This window comes from Musa acuminata, chromosome BXJ1-8 (assembly GCF_036884655.1).
Source record: "Musa acuminata AAA Group cultivar baxijiao chromosome BXJ1-8, Cavendish_Baxijiao_AAA, whole genome shotgun sequence".
Classification (NCBI taxonomy): domain Eukaryota; kingdom Viridiplantae; phylum Streptophyta; class Magnoliopsida; order Zingiberales; family Musaceae; genus Musa; species Musa acuminata.
This window is the reverse complement of record NC_088334.1, coordinates 36,115,804-36,133,752: the sequence shown is the minus strand read 5'-3', so window position 1 is coordinate 36,133,752 and position 17,949 is coordinate 36,115,804.

Below are 17,949 nucleotides of genomic sequence, written 5' to 3'. Positions count from 1 at the left end.
TCTTGGCAGTCTAAGTTATAGAATTGTGTTGCTCTATCAACCACAGAATCAGAATATATAGCAATTACTGAAGCCTGCAAGGAAACTTTATGAAAGAAAATGTTTCTACAGGAATTGGGCTTGAAACAGGAAGGGTATATTGTTTACTGTGACAGTCAGAGTGTCATTCACCTCTCTAAGAATTTAACATACCATTCTATATCCAAGCATATTGATGTGAGATATCACTGGATTCGTGATGTGCTTGAGATGAAAGAATTGCACTTGGAAAAGGTGCATACCAATGAGAATGTATCATATATGTTGACAAAGTCTTTTCCTAAGGAAAAGCTTGAAGTATGTAGTGCTAGTCATAGGTGCCCAACAAACCAATCACGTGAGTGATGGTACGTGTAACTTGACACGGAATCTTTTTGCTTATTATATTTTGATATTTATCATTTTATATTGATGATTGCATATATGCATGTATATATTGTGATGTCCTTGGATCTATACAATGGAAATTGAATCGTGATGAGATCACGATAATGAGACCGATTCGCCTTTAAACACAGATCCTAAATAATCTCAGTCTTATGTTACTCGAGAGATATATCGAGATAACCGAACAGACTAGTGTGTTGTATACCCGTCCATATGATGGATACAGATGGTCTCATAGCTGCTCATGTGGGGACAATAGGGATATAATACAGATGCTTATTGGAGAATGAGTTCACTGATTGATCCGCTTACGGAATGCTGGATGGTTGATGATGTCTTATTGTCAAACAGCGATTTCATAGTCCTAGTGGTGTATCTGGTTCTTAGACTTGAGACACCAAGGATGTCCTATATGAGTTTTCCATTCTTTGATACCAGACTTATAGGTTTGGAAGTCCCAAATCTAGTACAACCGGTCATTGGGAGTGGCAGTCGATCTTACGAGGGCTATTGAGTGTCGATAGAGGATCATCCACTCTCGACATCATTAGAGGAATATCTCATCTATTCTTGCTTAGATAAATCCCTGGCTAGGGTCATTCAGATTGAGAGAGAAAGAGTTCTCTAGGAGAATCCGATTAGAGCGAGACTCAAGTAGAAACCGTATGGGTCTGACATAGATACACATTATTACTTCTTAACCACATATAGCATGATTTCATAAGGCATTTTCAATCAAAATCATTTTGTTTATCATAAACATGTAATTTTCATGATTATTTTTAAAATTACTAGAATGATAAGCATGATTCCTAATTTTTTACTTTTTCTATATTAAATTATTAAACATATAATTTTCAAGAAAATTAATTCTAAACTAAATAAAAAAGGAAAATGCATCATGAAAAGCATCATGTAATTTCAAAGTAAATTAAGGGGGTTTTGATTATCTCATCGTTGAATGTCGTTAAGACGTAGTTTGCCACCTCGCCTTTCTTGATTTTCTCCTCATCTTCGGAGGAGCTCGATTCATCCCACTTTGTGTTCTTCTTTTTACATTCAAAGCAAGTAGTTCCGTTCTTTTTGTTCTTAAATTTTTGTTTCTTTAATTTTTTAAATTTCTTAGTGAGTAGTTCTTGTTCACCATCACTTGAGCTTATGCTTGAGTGGTCTTCAAATGTTCTATGTCCCAAATCCTTCCTGTTCTTTGGAAGGTGGTTTTGTTTATCATGTTCATCATGTGCATTGCGCATCGTTTCATATGTCATCAATGAACTGATAAGTTCTTCAAGTGGAAAAATATTTAAATCTTTTGTTTCTTGTATTGCCGTTACCTTTGATTCCTAAGCTATAGAAAGTGATTGTAAAACTTTACTAACAAGTTCAAAATTTGAGAAACATTTGCCAAGAGCTTTTAAACCATTGACGACATCCGTAAAATGGGTGTACATGTCAACAATGGTTTCGCTCGGCTTTATTCGAAAAAGCTCGAAATCATGCATCAAAAAATTTATTTTATAATCTTTTACACTACTTGTGCCTTCGTGTGTGATTTCAAGAGTGCGCCAAATATCGAAAGCCGTTTTGCACATAGAAACCCGATTAAACTCGTTTTTGTCTAAGGCACAAAATAGAGCATTCATAGCTCTAGCATTTAAAGAAAATGTCTTCTTCTCCAAATCATTCCAATGGTTCATTGGAAGAGAAGACATTCGAAAATCGTTCTCGATAATATTCCATAAATTTAAATCCAACGAAAGCAAGAAAACTCTCATTCGAGTTTTTTAATAAGTGTAGTCCGTCCCATTGAAGAAGGGAGGATGAATGAGAGAGTGACCCTCTTGGATGCCGAAAAGAGCCATTTCTATATAGGTGTTAAACCAAAATAGAAAACCGTAGCTCTGATACCAATTGTTAGGATCAAGAGCACTAAGAGGGGGGGGGGGGGGGGTGAATTAGTGCAGCAGAAAACTTTCAATGATTTAAAACGATGTTCGTACGATAAAAGTGATTTCGATAAGAAAGCCGATTCGGAAATTGCTTTAACTTAGATTAGGCGAAGTGCAGTTAAAGTAAAGCTATGGAGGTAGTTTGTAGTTAAGATAGAGAACAGAAAGTAAATGCAAACCGAGATTTAGAGTGGTTCGGTCAATCTTGACCTACATCCACTTTTGGCTTCCTCCTCCGATGAGGTCACCGACGTCCACTAGAGGCCTTCCTTCAATAGGCGAAGGCCAACCACCCTTTTCCAGTTTCACTCCTTGGGCTTAGGAGACAACCCTTACAGAATTTTCTCTCATCTCTTAAAAGATCAAAACTTAGAAGAAAAGAGGGAGGAGAACTTCTAGCCTTTACAACACTTTTGAGCTCTAAAAATCACAGAGTAAGATTGGATTTTCTATGCCCTTTCATGCAAGAAAGGGTGGGGTATATATAGGCCCCAAACTGATTTGAATTTGGAGCTCAAATATGTCATCTCTCGGATTTCCGGGGTCTTGACGGTACTACCGCCAGACTGGGCGGTACGACCGCTTGACATAGCTCGGAGACCGAGCTTTGTCGGTGCCACCGCCTGACTGGGGCAGTTCCACCGCCCAGTCTTACTCGGAGATTGAGCCCAGGTGGTGCCACCGCCTGACTGGGGTGGTTCCACTGCCCAGCTTTCCTAGGAGATTGAGCTCTTGGGCGGTGCCACCGCCAACCTAAGCGGTGCCACCGTCGGCCAGGAAATCTGGGTCCGAATGGATCCATTCGACCCAATTTGGGTCTGTCAAGGGCCCAATTGCCCCCAGATTAAGTTAATGGGATCACCTCCCATTCCTAGCTTAATCTATATGCAAACTACAATATTTCTTAAGACATTTACTGTAACTTGCTCCGGTGCGTCAATTGCTTCTTCCGACGAGCTTCCAACGAACATCCGACGAACCCTCGGCGATGCTCCGGCGGACTTCCGGCAAATCTCCTGGACTTGCGACAATCCACTTGGCGAGTTCCGACGAGCTTCTTTGGCAAACTCCTGGACTTCTCGGATTTTTTCCCGTAGAACCTCCGACGATCGTCCGGACTTCCGTCGAACTCTCGAACCCCCAACGTGATCATGGTCTTGACTCCGACGCAACTCCTACTGCATGTCTTACTTCCATCGTAGTTAATCCTGTACATGTAAAATAAACTTTGATCTAGACAATTAATACTAAGCATTAATCAAGTTGTCCGGCATGTCATTGGTCCCTCGACGCTTCATCTGATTCTTCGACGCATCGTCCTCTCCTGCAGCCTATTTCCCAATCGACCAGCTGACTCCGCAACTCCGATATCCTTTGCGCAATACCCACTCTTCTTGGCCCGATGCCCAAGTCCACAGCCCAAAGCCTTCTGTCGATACGTCGACCAATCCACCGGCCCGACGTCCAATCTTCTAATATGTTCCTCCGGCCCAACATGATTTTTCCTGTTTTAATTGTCTCATCTTGATCAAAGCATCCTGCGTCACTCAAAACACAGATTAAAACATAAACACAATTATCAATTGATTTCATCATCAAAATACGAGATTCAACACTATTGACAAAGTCGTTGTCTCAAATTGTCTCTAAGCATCACAGGGGTCTAATGGAGATCAGGCACATTAGTGATTGGCTTTAGGTCAAGTGGGAGATTACTGGTCATAGGTGCCCAGTAAGCCAATCACGTGAGTGACGGCACGTGTAACTTGACACAGAATCTTTTTTCTTATTATATTTTGACATTTATCATTTTATATTGACTATTGCATATATGCATGTATATATTATGATGTCCTTGGATCTATTTAATGGAAATCGGATCATAATGAGATCACGATAATGAGATTGATTCGTCTTTAAACACAGATCCTAAATAATTCAGGTCATAGGTTACTCGAGAGGGACATCGAGATAACCGGACAGACTGGTGTGTTGTATACTTGTCCATATGATGGATGCAGCTGGTCTCATAGCTGCTCATGTAGGGACACTAGGGATACAGTATAGGTGCTTATTGGAGAATGAGTTCACTGATTGATCCGCTTACGAAATGTTGGATGGTTGATGATGCCTTATTATTAGACAATGATTTCGTAGTCCCAATGGTGTATTTGGTCCTTAGACTTGAGACACCAAGGATGTCCTGTATAAGTGCTTCATTCTTTGATACTGGACTTATAGGTTTGGAAGTCCTAGATCTAGTACAACCAGTCATTAGGAGTGGCAGTTGACTTTACGAAGGCTATTAAGTGTCAATAGAGGATCATCTACTCTCGACATCATGAGAGAAATATCCCATGTATTCTTGCTCAAACAAATCCTTGGCCAAGGTCATTTGGATTAAGAGAAAAAGAGTTCTCTAGGAGAATCTGGTTAGAACGAGACTCGAGTAGAAACCATATGGGTCTGATAGCACCATACCTGGTATACGGTCTTTGGGATATTAGATGGATTAGGGACTATAGGTACACGGTAACTGAGGATAGACAGGTCCAATGGATTGGATTCCCCTGTATCGTTTGGGGACTGCGATGTAGTGGCCTAGTACTTCCGCAATCGATGAGTCGAGTGAATTATTATAAAGATAATAATTCACTAAGCCAAAATGAGTTCTGACATGTATGACTCACGGCAAGCTCGATATTGGGCATAAAGGGTCACACACATATAGTAGGCGTTGCGATGAGTAGAGGTTCGGATATGAGATATCCGCCGGAGCTCCTATCTTATTGGATATCCAATAAGCCCTTGAATTATTAGATTCTATGAATGAGATCTAATAAAAGCCCATGACAGATTATTGGATAGAGATCCACTAATCTAAGAGGCATGGGTAATTGGATGCAGATCCAATATCCAATAAGGGAGAATCCATTAGGGTTTGACATGGGACCTTTATAAATAGGAGGGATTCAGTGGTTCATAGGCTAGAGCCTTTGCTTGCCTCTCTTATTCTCCTCCCCCTCTCCACTTCAGAGCATGTTTAGAGATTTAAAGAGCATTGTCGCAACCCTACTGTGTGGATCACTGCTAGAGAGGAGGACGTTTGACCTCCTTCACCCTCTCCTAGAGATCTGGAAGGAACGAATTTTTTCACACCAATTTTTGCATGACGACGAATATCTCTTTGGGAATATGAAATTTTATTTTTGTTCTTCTGCTGTATATGTGATATCGCCCTAAAGATTTCCCAACATGCAGGTGAAGAGCGGGCTTAGTATAACCTACCATATGAGTTGGAGGGGCAGAATTATTAGATCCAACTCATATGTGGGCTTGGACAATTGAGCCTTTTGAGCTTAAATCATTAATTAAAAGGTAAAAGAAAAGGGCAGCGAATGAAAGAGTGCAGTGAGCATGCCAGCAAGCGGTGGCGACAAATAGAGAGAGAAAAGAAAAGAGAGAAAGAGGAGAGAGAAAAAAATTAAGATTTTAAGATTTCTGCTTGACGATTAGGGGTTAAACTTTGTCAGTTTTGATCCAAATTTTATGCAGAGAATCCTTGCAGCAAGCTCTACAATCCTAATGGTGTTGATCTACAGTTTACCTTCTCTGAGGTACTTTCTTGTTATACCTAATTTATGATACTTAGAATTCTTCTTTTAATGAGATCTATGATGAAGATGTGATATTCTTGAGCCAAAATATATGATCTTGATGCTATTACGATCCTCTTACTATTTTAGAGAAGATTTATTGTAAACCTATTATCATTATTGTTGATAGTGGAAGTTTAAGGTGGACTACGGTCCCGTGATTTTTTTCGCATTTGGTCTTACTGTGTGATTGATTTATTACTCTACTGGTATACTATTTATACTATTCTGGTTCATATGTACTTTTAATATCAAGTTGGTATTTTGATGAGAAACATATTTTAACACACAAAGAAGAAAAAAAATTATTTCACTTTAACACGTTTTCCTAACACAATTATAGTATTAGTTGTTTGAGTTCACAATGAAGTCTATCGACTCTCCATCAAAGTTATAACGGTTTCGAGCAAAAAAAAATCTTACGATGCACTGTGGCTATCTTTAACATGTAAGCCCATCGGTATCTCTACCTAAATCCATATTTGCTACTAATAAAATAAAGCACACACCAAAATAATTTATTTTTCCTAAAAAAATATGCATGGCATTCAGATATAAGAGGATCGAGTTTACAAAAGCTTCTTCTGATGAGTTCCTCTATTCAATCATTTTTCGATTAGAAAAGATGAAATCTTTATTGATTCTGACCGAATTGTTAGAGTGAATTCTTTTTTTGTTAAAGAAACTCTTTATAATTATCCTAGAACGATTAAGAGATTCCATACAAGAAATGAGAGGTTCTACTTCTTCTCATGGCAATATAATATTGGGTGATGATTCCGCTTATAGGTCAAATCCATATGTTCTTAAGAAGGATCCCATCAATCACTTTACACATCTATTTCCTTCCCTATATAAATGTATGGGATAGACGGCGAAGCCTCGTCATCCCCCCGAGAGACCAAACTAGCAGAGCTTTGCTCTGCTACTGAAATCCGCGTGTCGTCCTCTTCTTGTGTTTTCGCCATTACCATTTTTCTTCATTTATTTTATCGTCAAACTGTGGCCTGCAACCGATTAAAGGATCGATGCCTTCTTTCCGCTCTCAAAGAGAAATAAGAGCCACACAGACAGTGAAAGGAAAGCTACTTCTCTCTGTTTTCATGATACCTTCTTCCGTGCAAAAGAGCCGCTGTGTGTGGCTTGGAGTGAGCAGAGAGAAGGGTTGTCATACCTCTCTTACACTGACTGCCATTGCGAGCTGCTCGTGACTTGCTATAATAAGACCTGAAGATTTATTACCCTATGATTAATGAATGCTAATGCTCAAAGGTAAGATTTATATCCCCATCGAAACTCGTGACATATACATAATATTCATTCAAAGCAAAGTAAATATTGTTGACCCATTGATTCTGCTAACGTTTGGATGCTTCTTTCTTCTGCCTGTCGCTGCTGTATGACTGTACTACTTTTTTGGTTGATGAGGATAAGAGCCACGAGGAGAGGATGAGGACGACGGCGATGGGAGGGAGCGCCAACCCAACGAATCGATCTGCTCTCTCCCATGTCGGCACCATGTTTTCCGACTCTTTCGTGTCTCCATAACAATAAAACGAGGGATCCATCTATGGATAAAGACGACTCCTCTGCGTTCAGAGCCCGCAACCATATTGTTTCATGAATACCGACCACTATATGTTTGTGTGTGAGGGACTGAGTGTTAGTTTAGTCAGATAGGAGAGTTCTAATTGGGAGGAGCATTAACGTAAAATCTATCTAAGTCGATCCCTGTCAAAAAGGTAAAAAGATCGATTAGAATTTGGAGGTTATTTCTTGAGTAGGAGTCCTATTAAGAGTTAAGGTTTAGAAATCTTATAAATAGTCATATATTCATCCTTTTTTTGATAAACAATAGATGAATATTCTCTGCAGTCTTTAAACAGCAATTTGGAGGGAAGAACCTTACAGAATTCGAAGGTGACCGATTCCCTAAAGAAATTTACCTTAAGTTTAGAATATGTCGGATTCTAACACAGGAATACTTAGAAATCCTAATTAAGTTTAAATTATTGACAAGAATCCTAATTAGATTTAAACAAATTGACGGATTATGATTTAAATTATCTTTTCGAAGAAGAATAGTAAGCCATTAGATACTTAGGATTTGTTCTCTCTAATAGATCTAAAAGGGTTGATTGAAAAATTCAGATTTGGGTTTGAATTAACTCAAGGAAAAATGATTCATTTTTTCATAATAAAATTTTTTTTTTTTAAAAAAAGATAAAAATTATAAGTAAATAATTATATAAATATACATTTTATATTAATTATATTTTTTTCTTTTATTTAGCTCAAAGGTTTTTTTAAATAATTCTATCTTATTTAAAATATCATAAGATATTTTAAAATATCTTATTTAAAATAATTATATATATATATATATATATAATATTATATATACCCGCTTTTCCATTGGACAGCGAAGGGAACACAAACTCGAAAGAGATGAAACGAAGCAGAGCAGAGGCCGCCACCACAACTCCTGCCGAGGGCCAGCGGCGGCAAAAGGCAACGAAGCCCAAGCCCTCGACGTCAGGAGCAAGGGCGCGGGTAAGCGCGACGGCGGAGAATTCACGGAAGGGCGGAGGAGAGGACAAAAGCCTGGCTGTTGCAACGGCCGAACTGCAGCAGTCTTCACCTGCTCCGCTTGCGTCCGTGGTGGAGGAAACAATGGCGTGGGATGACGGGGCGGCGGAGCTTGGTGAGTGGTGGTGGTGCCTGTGGGGCGTGGAGGAGGAGAAGCTCTCGGGGTGGTTCCCGTTTGTGGACGAAGACTTCCTCTGCTCCAATACCAGAGGAGGAGAGCGGTGGGGTGAACTGCTATGGGAAGAAATGGACCATGATATCTGGCAGCTGCACCACATCCATGAAATCCCACACGCAGCACGCAAATGATGACGGCCATACATTCTCCGTTCCTTCATTTCTTTAAGCGAGTAGAGGAATCAGAGAGGAGCTGAGAACAATGACACCTTTGGGAGTGGGTTTAATCTTATCGGTCTCTTTTGGTCTTTGTTGTTGGGGTGTACAAATGGTGTTCGGAGGTAGACATACCGAAGGAAAGCACATCTTGGAAATGGAATGCTAGTCTTTTGGTCTTCAATGAACGGCGCCTACTCTTTCTTATCTTGATTTGTTCTGTGGAGGAAGAACTGAGTGCAATGTGTCCATCATAAGTAAAAGATTCATACAGAGTGAATATAATTTATTATTAAAAATACTGATGTGTGCGAGAGAAAAAGAAGATCAACTAAGAGAATGTTTCTCACATTTGATGTATATTAATCATTCACTAGTTTGAGTTAGACTCACATATGCCTATTCAATTTCTAACACAACTCAAAAAGTTGCAAGTCTTTTTACTCAATACAACAATGCCTCTCACATGGATTTACTACATCCATCACTCTGGCATTCACTATTATGGGATGACGGAATGAAGGTAAACTATGTAAAGACATATATAAGAAGGAAGCCTCATCAGTGTTATGCAGAATAGCTCTGACAATATGGTTGTTATGCACCAAATTAGTCTCAACCTTAGTGATAATATACTGTATTTATAAAGATATATATATATATATATATATATTTGGGACGAAAGTCATGATTGAAATGTGAGGTTCACTCATTTCTGGAGCAATTGCAAGTTTGTTTAGCAAGAGAGGAAAAAGAGGATAAGACCATTGCACTTTTTGATAGAAAGGAGTGACGGAATGAGTTGATTCTCTGAGGATGCACCTCTTGGATTATATATAGGCTAAGCATCAACATATTGGTTTTCTTGCGACCAATAAGTCACCGAGACCTCCCTTTTTCATCATTTCTTTGTCTAGTATTATTGACTTTTGCTTTTTTTGTCTTGTTTTTTTCTTCTTTTTACCATGAAGAAAAAAAAATAAAATCTTTTTCCATCATTTCTTGTGATTATCAACATAATTGTTTTTCATCATTTTGACCTATGTTTCTTGTGATCAAGTTGTTTTTAATGTTTCATCTAAAACCAAAACAATAATCGACGTATAAAAATTTATGTGGTTTGACATTCTTTGTTTATGTTTATAAAAAAATAAAAATTTCAACATCTAAAAATAAGCTACGAGCTTCCTTAAGTTCAAATAAACTGAAGCTCAAGACCTCACATAGATCAGGAAGAATTATTTTTATCCTTTATAAATCTCTTGGAGAGAAAATACTAGAGTACTAAAAAGTAATTTTCTTATTTTCTCTCATCATAAAAGTTTAGAGATTCATAAATTTTTTTTATTTATATAATTTCATTCCTTCATTCAGAAGTCTTTCTAAACTTGAACACCTGACCTTATTCTGAAAATCCAGAAATACTTATGAACCCTAATTTTGTGATAGCATATGGTCAAAGCTTTTCTTCTTGTACATACGGAATATCCATATTTAGGGATCAGGCAAGCTCACATTTTGATCAGGTCCAACATTCTGTAGCCCTTAAAACCTGGTCTATCCCCACTTTTTAGTCTCCAACCCAACAATTTGTTGCCTAAAACAAAAAACAAAAAACATATCCACAAGAATGATGCAGTGCATCTCTTCACACTAAATCAAGAATATTTAAAATCTTACATTTATTTATATATTTTTCAGAGCTTAACTGTATAAGATTTATTTATTTATTTTACCTTCTCAAGTGTTGTAAGTTATTTCTTATTAACCAAAAGTCCTATGAGGTAAGTGTTCTACAGTCAGAGGGTAAAAATAAAATCCTATTTGGGATCTCTTCCTCTGATTACCACTATAGCATTAGCCATTCGAAACCTATCAGTTTCAACACAAAACATCAATACGATAGAGAAGCCAAACAAACCTTCCAAGAAAAAGAACACGACTACTTCTTTATTCTTGTGAGATTGCAAGCATGATGAAATTTATATTAAGATTGATAAGTATTTTAAAATTACTGAAGCCAAATATTTAGGGAGGATAAAAAAACTTTACTACGAAAAGGAATTCTCAAAAAGAAACTCTCAAAATTAAGGTTTGATTATATATAATTAGTCGTATATTTTTTTTTTCTTTTGAGTATCCATAGAATTTCTAGACAAAAGAGTCAAAGAAGAATATAAATTCTCTGAGGTTTGTATAAAATATGTAGAGAAAAGGTTTGTGTTTAAGTAGAGATAACTGCAGGCTTTGTAAGTGATCTAATATGATGAGAATTTTATTTTTTTTATGATATAGACAAAAAAATATATATATATATATTGACTTTAAGAAATATTCTTAATTCTTGATCTCTAACTATTCTTTTGATTTCAATTTTTTTCTCAAAACCTCTCAACTGTTGTGTCTCTGTCTGTCTCCTTCAACTCCACATTGCTTTTAACAGTAAAAAGACGAGCATGAATCCACGAAAACGTATTGAAGGTAGAAGAGTTGGGTGAGTCAATATGCTCCTCAGTCCTCACCAATTCTTATCGTTTCTCGTGGAATAAACGTGCCGTCGAACATAGCTGCTTCCGAAGGGGACAATAATTGTCGTAGGAGTAGAAGACTTAGTGGGTTAACGAGCAGTCGACGTTTCCGACTTCCCAGCCACAATGCACAACCCATATACCATTGCCATCCTCCACTGTTTAATACGTAAGATTGAGGTCTCTTTTTTGTTGGTCATCTCTCTCTCGCTCTCTCTCTCTCTCTCTCTCTCTACGAAAGTAATCATTCCCTTGAGCGGATAAGAGGAAGCATGTTAGGAAAACTTTTTGGAAGAAATGGTGAACATTTGATAATTCCATGGAGAGAGAAAAATAGAGGAACTTAAAACTCTCATTAAACATAACAATAATTTACCATCTTTCAAACCATGGATCTTTGGGGGCTCTCTTGATAGATGATTTAACATAACAAGAGAATCACATCTCTTTTTTTTTCATTTGAGATATTATGCTATGAACAACTTATTATTGTACTAATTTCAATGAGTTAAAATAAATAAAAATTGTTCGTTCCAAAATAGAAGACTACATCCTATTGAAATAGAAAGGAAATAATTAAAATAAATTTTTTAAATTTAATTCTTTTATTTCAAAATTACTTATACTATATTTAACATTTAAATTTAATACTTAAGTATAAGTCCACGAGTAATATAGGTTACACGACACATTATTACTATTACTTTTACGTATACTTTATATTTTACTTTCTTTTACTCTAAATATTATTGGATACATATCAATAAAAAATATAACAAAAATATAATATATATATTTTAAATCAAAGTAAACTTGGATCCTCCGAGTATTGATTGTCATTGAAATCAAAACATGCACAAAATAAACTTGGATCTTTTGTGCTTTCAAATCATGTCTATTCCATCGAAATAAACAAGTGGGCTGGCTATGAATCTAGATTTAGCTTGCTCGACATCGAGATGGCTTTTGCAACGCACCTTATCACTTCGCGTTCTGCCGTAGAACGTAGAAGCAGCAGTCGTTGGACAAAGATGGGAGTAGGTTTGCCTGTTTCCAACATTTCAGCTGGAACAGCAGGCGCTTTTTCGGTTGGAATATGAACATAATTTTCCATGGTCTTTGCGTGATCATTTGAACTGGGATATTGGAACAAGTAGAGCTTTTACTAGTCTTGTGTATTCCCTAAACCCTTCCAAAATGCCGGTGGAGTCATATCATCTAGTAGAATAAGTGGTGAGACAGAACATTGATTTTAATATATCATGATAGAGGTTTTTTTCCTGATTAGATGCTCTATTTACATCCGATTGTCATGACTTTCTTTTATATAATATATATATATATATATCTTCGATTTTTATTTTTTAAAATTCAGTTTTCTCATGTCTGTATTATGTGGATCTTTTTTTTTTTCATTGGTCATGATGAAACTGTTAGGATCAAGAGCACTAAGAGGGGGAGGGGTGAATTAGTGCAGTGAAAATCTTTCGACGATAAAAAAACGTTCGAACGATAAAAACGATTTAGGTGTGAAAGCCGATTCTAAGATTACTTTAACTTAAGATCAAGCGAGATGACGTTAAAGTCAATTTATGAAGGCAGTTTGCAGTTATGATGAAAACCAGAATATAAGCGCAAACTGAAATTCGACGTTCGTACGAAGAAACTGATTTATATCTAAATTCTGATTCGTAAATCACTTGATTAGGCGAGATGCAGCTTATGCAAGGATATAAAGGCAGTTTGCAGTTAAGATAGAAATCAAAACGTAAACGCAAACTGAAATATGATGATCGTACGAAAAAACAGATTTACGTCTAAACATTGATTCAGAAAGTGCAAAGCTTGAAACCCGATCGTATATGCGCAGAAAGCAGTAAGCTTTAGAGGAGGTTTGCAGTAAAGATAATGTGCTCAAAGTAAATGCAAACCGAGATTTAGAGTGGTTCGGTCAATCTTGACCTACTCCACTTTTGGCTTCCTCCACCGACGAGGTCACCGACGTCAACTAGAGGCCTTCCTTCAATAGGCGAAGGCCAACCGCCCTTTTACAGTTTCACTCCTTTTGACGGGCTTAGGAGACAACCCTTATAGAATTTTCTCTCCTCTCTTTACAACTCAGAACTTGGAAGAACAGAGGGAGAAGAACTTTTGGCCTTTACAACAATTTTGAGCTCTAAGAATCACAGAAAAATATCAAGATTTCGGTGTAAGTTCTGTGCTTTCAGTGCTGAATGGGTGGGGTATTTATAGGCCCCAACCCAGTTCAAATTTGGAGCTCAAAACTGTCAATTCCAGGAATTCCGGGATCAGGCGGTTGCACCTCCTGACTGGAGCGGTTGCACCACCTGGCAGAGCTCGAAGACTGAGCCTCTAGGCGGTGCTACCTCCTGTCAGGGGCGGTTGCACCTCCTGACAGAACTCGAAGACCGAGCTCAGGCGGTTGCACCTCCTGACTGAGGTAGTTGCACCGCTTGGCATAGCTCGAAGACTGAGCTCAGGCGGTGCCACCTCTTGTCAGGGGAGGTTGCACCGCCTAGTCTCGCTCGGAGACTGAGCCCCAGGCGGTGCCACCGCCTGGCTGGAGTGGTTGCACCTCCCAGTCTCGCTCGGAGACTAAGCCCAGGCGGTGCAACCTCCTGCCTTGGGCGGTTCAACCGCTTGGCAGAAATCAGGGTCCGAATGGGTTGATCCATTCGGCCCAATTTGGGTTTTTCAGGGGCCCAATTGCCCCAAGATTAAGTTAATGGGATCACCTCCCATTTCCAACTTAATCAATGTGCTAACTACGATTTTTCTAAGACATTTACTACAACTTGCTCCGGTGCGTCAATCGCTTCTTCCGGCGAGCTTCCGGCGAACTTCCGTCGATCATCCGATGAACCCTTGGTGATGCTCCTGCGGACTTCCGGCAAACTCCTGGACTTGCGACGATTCACTTGGCGAGTTCCGACGAGCTTCTTTGGTAAGCTTATGGACTTCTCGGATTTGTTCCCGCAGAACTTCCGACGACAGTTCGAACTTCCGTCAAACTCTCGAACTTCCAACGTGATCATTGTCTTGACTCCGGCGCAACTCCTGCTGCATGTCTCACTTTCATCGTAGTTAATCCTGCATACTTATCTCAACATATAGATTAGATAAAGAATGACAATTGACTTCATCATCAAAATCTGAGATTCAACAATCTCCCCCTTTTTGATGATGACAATCAATTGATAATGAAGTTAACCTTAACTCCCCCTATCTATATGCCATACTTGAGATAAGTCATTCTTGAATTCAAAACCTAAGAATTCAAGAGACATATTGATAAGTTAAAATCATTTGAACTTATCAATACTCCCATCATGATTCCCATCATGATGTATCTCTCTGAAGATGATGTCAAGGCTTGACATTCATTTTCAAATATAACAAGTTTGAATGATGGTAATAGTAGCAATTCATCATATAGTAAGATATCAACATGTAAAGCTGTGAAGTAAGATTTTGATATCATTACATTTCAAATATTTTAGCAAGTATTGCATTTCTTCACATGGTAAGATATCAACTCAAGGCATAATGCAAATTAATGCATGGCATCTGTTCATATATCTCTTGGTGATGTAAGCATGGCATAATCATAGCATCAGTGTTTATAGCATCAATTCATATATTTCTCCCCCTTTATCATCAACAAAAAGCATGGTAGTTGTAATACCAGCAAATTATCAAGCATATAAAGGAAGGCATGATACGTAGATTGCGTTGAATACTTCTTCCTCTTTTTTGTTATAATCATTTTTGCATGAAGGAGGAAAGTCATTTGTGATACCAGCTATTTGTGAGTTTACTTTGAGTCAAGATATGTGTGTGAAACAGCTTTTTGCAAGTAAAAATACTATCATCCATATTTCAAGATGGAATTCATAAGCAGGAATTATTTCATCAAATTCATTTCAAAAGAAATATTTTTCATAAGAATGTATGAGAAAATCCGATTTTTAGCATTCCGATTGTTAAGCGAATCCGAAAATGAAATGAACTCTTTCATGCATTCGGACAAGACTATGCTATAGATTTTCAAATACAATCATGGAGACAAAACATTTTTGTATTCAACACATAATTTCCAACATGTTATTTAGGCATGTAATGGCAATCAAGTGATTTGATCATTCAATAAAGTCTGAAAAATAATTTTAACTAGTTTATGTATTTAGACACATCAACATTCCTAATTCTCTTCTTATGAAATCAAATTGCTCTTCACTTAGAGGTTTTGTAAAAATATCAGCTAGTTGATGTTTAGTATCAATAGCATGGCAATGTCATGACTTATCAACTGCATTGGTATATCACTTTTTCAAATTATATTTATCATGGAAATCAAGGCACAAGGTTTTCAAAACATTTAGTTTCAATGTAAAATCCGAGATAAACAATGAGAGATGTTTGTAACTCTACATATTCTCACAAAATATATCAGGTAACCATATCAAGGATCAAGGCAAAGCCCATCATGGTGAGTAACATAAGGAGTCAATAACAATAGATGATTGTGTTCATACAAGCTCATTCATGAGGTGAAAAATTAAAGTGCCTAAATAAAGAGCCAAATTGTCGATGAATTTGCTGCAGCTCAGATAGGATTTGATCTTGTCGATGTTCAAGTCGTTCTTGTCTTTGTTCGAATCGGTCCATCCGAATCCCAATATCTTCGACAGATGATATATGAGTTTGCTCAAATGGATGTGTTTCCTCAAAGGGACAGATCGAAGGAGATTGGGTACCCCTAAAGACTAGTATTTCTGGTTCAGGTTCAGGTTGAGGGGGATCGGTTCTTCTAGGCATTCTAACCCAGTTACCGTTTCTATAAAAACATCTTAATCGATGAAGTAGATTTTTATTTATTATGCTAAACCTATCTACTTTTATTACTTCTTCTTCCGGTGGTATTAGAATATCGTAGGCTTTCATTATTCTCGTGATTATACCACCATATGGGAGCATCATGTCTTTCTTAGATAGTTCTAACATGTTTTGTTGGATAAGATAACCAAGACAGATGTCATGTCCTTTCATGATCAAATACATAGTTCCTAATTCTAATTGGCTTACTTCATCATGATGGTATTGTTTAGGGAGAATGATGCTAGTTAAGATATGATGAAGTACCTTAGTGTTTAGAGGTAGTAGATGTTCACAACTTTTAGGAACAAATGCTAAGTTGGGATTGGCAAAGATTGTTCCTAAGGCTTCAACATATGTTGTTCCAACAGTTTCATCATCCCATGATCCTCTAAAGTAAAGTCCTCTACTTTTTATGGGAATGCCTATCATGTCGCAAATGAATTTATCCGTAATGGAGATGTGTTGTCCTAAAAGATAGGTAGACATTCTTTCTTCTTCATCTATTTGTATGTTGTTGTAAAATAATCTAACAAGTCTTGGATAGATGGGTTCATTAATTTGCAAAATAAGGAGTAGATCTAAGTTTGCAAATCATTGGATTGTCTCTAAGTCTCTTAGTTCATTTAAATCTACATATTTTCCCTTATTGACACTCCTAAGTTCGAAAGAGGAAAACTTTTCAGCATGGTATTTTGAATCGAAAAGGGTGAGATCAAAATCTTCTACTAATCTCCTCTTTCCTTTGTCCCTTGAGTATCTTCTAGATCCCATAACTACTGCTGTTTAGAAGAATAGTGATGAGTAAGAGTAAATGAATCAAAGACAGAATTTAAGGGCTTCTTAGAGAATACCTTAGTGAGATCTTCAAGAGAGGGAAGGATTGTTGATGTTTTGCTCCGAAATGAGGGGTATTTGGGATGCTATGAGGGGAGAAATGAGGATGGAGGAGTTTTGGAAGAGTAAAGAGGGGAAGGGAGTGAGTTGGGGTCGATTTCACCACCGGCCCTAGCTTGGGTTAAAAAGGGCAGAGTTGCAGGCGGTTGCACCTCTGGTTGGGGCGGTGCAACCGCTTGCAACACGTGACAGCTGGAGGTGCTACCTCCAGCTGGGGCGGTGCCACCGCCTGCAGGCGGTGAGCACTTGTTCTGATCGCAGTGTGATCTGATTTGAGAGTTTTTGTCTTGAGAAGAATTTTCATTCAGAGCAATCAACTTTACTTACGTAATTACGTAAGAGTTTTCTTTTTAAGACGATAACTTTTGCACGATCAAGATAGATCTTTTAACGTGCATACTTTCAATGTCGTACACATGTTTGTGACAGTTTGTTCAAGTTGGTAAGCCTTGCAAGTTCATGACAAACTTAGTTAGTTCATGATATAGAGTTTGATTCGAAAGTTATGAACGGATGAAACTGATGGGTTCGAAAATCCAAAGGATATGTGAATTGAGAATCATGCGTTTCTAATTCTGAAAAATCAAATAGGATTATATCTAAATCGCATTTGTGATTTCTAATCTTTATCTGTTATTTAGGCCAAAGAGCATTGCGAGTTATTTTTGGATCTTG